The sequence below is a fragment of the Tenrec ecaudatus genome, chromosome 6 (assembly GCF_050624435.1).
Source record: "Tenrec ecaudatus isolate mTenEca1 chromosome 6, mTenEca1.hap1, whole genome shotgun sequence".
NCBI classification, from domain to species: domain Eukaryota; kingdom Metazoa; phylum Chordata; class Mammalia; order Afrosoricida; family Tenrecidae; genus Tenrec; species Tenrec ecaudatus.
Genome location: NC_134535.1, coordinates 190,001 through 195,000, shown reverse-complemented (window position 1 = coordinate 195,000; position 5,000 = coordinate 190,001).

Genomic DNA, 5,000 nt, shown 5'->3' with positions numbered 1-5,000 from the left:
TACCTTGAGCCAAAGGGGTCGGAGAGGTCTTGTTTGAGCGAGCGAGCAAGCTAGCGAGCACTCCAACCCTGACTGTAGAGGTCTAGTTCTAGTTCAGAGTCCACTTGGCCGCTTCTCAAACCCAGCAGCCCCTCCCTCCCTCCCACCCTCCTATTCTTGTAAGGCGTCTGCTTTTCTAAAGGTGGGTTAAGGGCCGCAGCCTGCCCCCCCCCCCCCCCGTAGAAGTCAGCCTGGTGGGTGGGGAATGTGGGAAGCCAAGCTTTCTCCCGAGTTTGTCTCTCCCCCAGGCATACATATCCCACTGAAAGGCCATTCACCCAAGGTAGGCATATCCCACTGAAAGGTCATTCACCCAAGGTAGGTTCTGGGTTACTCTCCCTCAGGGTGGTCAGCCTTTTAGAGCAAGCAGACAGACACCACTGTTTGTGCCACCATAGGGAGGGAGGAAGGACCCCGCTCGCTTCCGATCAGGGTGGTAGTGGTAGAGGTTGAGCCCACTGGAGAGTGAGCAAGGTTAGGCTGCCCCGTTGAATCTAGGGGAGGGGGGTGGGGGACCACCAGGTGCAGCTGAGAGTGAGCAAGCTTTATACCCCTGAGCTGTGTCTGCCTCTGTTATTTTCCATCTCTCTCTCTCTCTCTCCCCCCCCCCCCCCCCCCGCTGTCCGATTTAGCCTATGGAACCCGGGGTTCGTTGTAGGGGGCTGGGGCTGTCCTTCCCCCCGCCCCCCACCGGGGGTGAACATTCTTGGGGGGTGTTGCAAAGGACGCCTGGCCAACACAGGCCAGGCAGGGGAAAAGTTCAGCGGCGCCTATTAGCGAGGTCTGTATTAATTACGTCAAGGTGGCCCGGGCGGGCGGGGCGTTTTCATTAGGTTTCCAAGGAAGGCAGAGAGGTTGGGGGCGGGCGAAGCCCTGATGTCCAACAGGCGGGTGGATGTGACTTGCGGGAGGCGAGGCACGTCCGCCACCGTCTCTGTTGCTCGCCTTGGTTTTCATTGAGAGGCCCACACGGGAGGGGGTGGGTTCATCCTCAGGTGGCGAAGAGGTTTTCCTTTCACTTATAGAAGGGGTGGCGAGCGTGCTATGTTGGGCGGTGTGATTCGGCTTACTGTGCCAAACCTGGCCTTATATTAAGAAGAGTTGGGGTGTGATAAGGTCGTGGTTTGGGTCCGGTGGGCAGAGAGAGAAATGCGTCTGCCAGCAAGCCCCAGGCTCTCTCGCTCTCTCGCTCTCTGGCGGTGTTGCCCCACTGTGTGACTGCCTTAGCTAGTTGTCTGCCTCCAATTGTGAGCTAATGTCTACAACCTGTGTGTGGGGGCGCCCGACCCATGGATCCTGCCGTTAAAGCTGGATTTTTTTTTTCTTCTCCCCCTTTCAGATGTGCGTTGCCGTGCCGCTGGCGTTGATGGTACACGTCGCTGGAGCTCGGTGATCTGGCTAAGCGTGGGGGGGACCCAGCTGGCTGGCTGGCTGGCTGGCTGCCTGCTGCCTCCGGCTGGACGGAATGCATCGCTCTCTGGAAGACTCTGCTCTGCAGTCTTGCTTCCTTGACCTTGGACGGAGCAGCCGTTGCAAGAGGAAGGATTTCCAGGCTATTAACTATTTAATGGAAGTGATTCAAGCTGAGCCGCGCTCCCCCGTCCCCCGGGTGCATTGCATCGTTGTGGACTAAATTAGCTGTTACATTACTTCGCGTTTTGTGTGTGGTTGGTAGGTAGGTAGGTAGGTAGGTAGGTAGGTAGGTAGGTAGGTAGGTAGGTAGGGTGGGGGTGGGGGATAGGGGAGGTAGGTAGGGGATAGGGGAGGAAGGAAGGAAGGAAGGAAGGAAGGAAGGAAGAAGTGAGAGTGGGAGTTAGGTGGGGAGGTGAGTTAGGGCATAGGTAGGGTAGAGTGAGAGTGAGTGAGCGTGAGAGTTGTTGGGGAGGTAGGTAGCACATAGGTAGGTAGGGTAGGAAGGAAGTGAGAGTGGGAGTGGGAGTTAGTTGGTGGGGAAGTTAGGGTAGCGATGAGGGGGAGTTAGGTGACAGGCAGAGGCAGCACGATCCGGTGGCTGTGATGTCATTGTGAAAGTCGGCCCTTGACACACACGAGGTTTTTTTGTGTCGCTTGCTCGCGTGCCCGGGTCGGGCGTTCCGGGCCACGGGGCGCGAGGGCGGGGGGAGGTTGGACCCTTGTCGCCCGCTCGCTTCACCTGGTGGCCCGGTGTGCGTCCCTGGCCGAGTCTGCCGTGTTGAGGGGGTCGTCTGTGTGTGCTGGCCGAGTCTGCCGTGTTGAGGGGGTCGTCTGTGTGTGCTGCGTCTGTGGGTGTCCCCGCTGCCCGACAGGCGCGCGGGCGGGCCAGCCAGCCAGCCGTGCGCATCCCGTCTGTCTCTCCCTGCCGGCTAAGAGGCGCGCGGGCGCGCCTGTCTCCCTGTCCCTGGGTCGGCTCGGGTCGACCAGGGCGGCGGAGAGTGGCGAGGGAGAAGAGAAGAGAAGGAAAGAGTGGAGGAGCGTCCGGGGGCGGCGGCCCGAGTTTGCCGGGCGAGGCCGGCCGGGCGGGGGGGTTGGTGGCGCGCGCGCGCCACCAACCCCCCCGCCCGGCCGGCCTCGCCCGGCAAACTCGGGCCGCCGCCCCCGGACGCGAAAGGTGGGTAGACCAGCAGCCTCGGAGAAGATATCTTGTCTTCTTCCTCGTCGCCGCTAGGGGGAATCGTCGGGCGTTTCCCCGGTCCGGGCGAGCCTTCGGCCACGCGCGCATGCGCGCTGTGGCGCTACCGGTGGGCCGACCACCGCACCGCTCCCCCTCCTACTCTCAATCACTCCGATCCTTTCCTCTGAGAGCCTAGAGAAGGCTCTCCTGCGTGAAGTTTCTGTCTGTGTGTGTGTGTGTCTGTCTCTCCCCCCATCCGTCCGTCCGTCCGTCCGTCCGTCCGTCCGTCCGTCCGTCCGTCCATCCATCCATCCATCCATCCATCCATCCATCCATCCATCCATCCATCCATCAATCCATCACTTCTCTTCACAAAGGAAGAGGGTCTGCGTGGCGAGAGGAGGGTGGGAAGGGAGGGCGTATGTTTGAACCTTCAGCCCCTTATCCCCATATATACGATGGCAGGCAGTGAATAATAAAACCTAAGCGTGACAAACACAATGTGATGCTTCTGTCCGTTTGATGGGATTGATCCGCTTCAAACAGAGGGCACCAGGGGTGGTGAGTTAGTAGGTTTGGGGCGGGCAGAGGTGGTGGCTCTGCTGCTGCTGCTGCTGCTGCTGCTGCTGCTGCTGCTGCTGCTGCTGCTGCACGATTGCATTGACTAAAGCGTGGTTCAAGGCACTCCTGAAACTTGACCTGGTGGCCCTGGTACTGTACGCACACGCACACACACCACGCTCTTGCTCTTTTCCTTCAGGGATTTGAAGTTCCTGAAGACAGGACAGATTGCTCCTCCCCTGGCTGAGAGAGGGAGGGAGGGAGGCAGGTTGGTGGTGGTAGTTGGTGGTGGTGGTGGTGGTGGTGTGTTATGTGGGGTGTGTGTGTGTTTGTGAATCATGGTGTAAAAACACACACTCTGCCCGCCTGTCCATCAGTCCGCCTTCCCATGAGAAGCCAAAAAGGACCCATGGAGGCAGGCAGAACCCACTTCTTCGAATGGATTTAGGTCTCTCTCCCACCATCAACCTAGAATGGAAGCTCCAACTGAATCCACTTCACTCACATGCAGACTCAAAAACGGATGGATCTTGGACTTTCACTCGCTGTCCCTGAGCGTGCCTTCCGTGGCTATTATTTTGTCATGTCTTACACTGTTGGACGTCTCCCTTCACCCACTTTCCTGTTGTCCTTGCCCCAGGGGTGAGATGATCTCGGTCCATCTTGTAATGCTAGTGCTCAGATGAGGACTCTCCCTCCTTCCTCACGCAGGCACCTTTGTCCATATTCTTTAGCTTCCTTCCTTTCAAACGTGTGTTTTCTAGGGGCCTAGACACTGGGCAGCCTCCTTCCATCAGTCCCTCCCTCTGTCCCACCGTCTGTCACTCGCTGCCTGCCTGCCTGCCTGCCTGCCTGCCTGCCTGCCTGCCTGCCTGCCTGCCTGCCTGCCTGCGTTCTTCCTGACTTTCATGAAAAAGCTCTCAAGTCTTTCTACGACCGACGAGTGTCAGGCCTCAGGCCTTTCCTCCTCTTGAAGAAGAGTTTCTTTCTTCCCCTCTTCCATTCCATTCCTATATTCTTGAGTTTTTGCTTTTCCCCCTTTAAAAAATAAAAACAGGAGACCAGTCAAATGACTTGCAGGGGTGGGGGGTGGACACACACACCACACCACACACACACACACACCCTACCTACACCTGACTAGCCATCCAACAAACAAAGCACACACACATACCGGGTGCCTAGGATGTTTGCCAAATTCTCCCTCACCCCTTGTAAGCACTCGGTTGGTTCCCAATCCACTCCGCTCATAGGGCGGTGCGCCCCCTGTTCTCATCACGACAACTGCTAGAGATTCACGAGGGCGGTGTGTGTGTTTATTTTCTGGGATCGGAGCCGCCGCTTTTGGACTGAGTCCCAGTGCTGGCGGTTGGAAGCTCCAGCTCCGCTAGATGGGCCAGCAGGACCCAGCCGCGATTCTGAAGACCCCTCAGGCCTCCCTCTTCCGTGACCATGCGGGTGGGTGGGGGTTGCAGTTCCCGACGGGCTCCTCTGGATCGATCCCCCCCGCTCGCTCCCCACTCCCTTCCCCATCCCGGCCTGGGCGTCCCACACACAAGCAACCTCTAGTTCACTTGCCCGAGTTAGGGTCAAAGTCCAAACTAAGATGAACAACAGAATAAAAAAAAAAAAAAACAACCGAAAAACCAGTCACCCTGAGGCCAACGGTGGCTCTCTAGCCAGAGACCAGGGGATTGAGATGCTAAAAGAGCTGGCTTCATATGTTAATCAAGCCCCGGCCTTCCTTCCTGCCTTCCTTCCTTCCTTCGGAGCCTTTTCAGGTGGGTGGGTGAGGGGGCAGGCTTGGGGC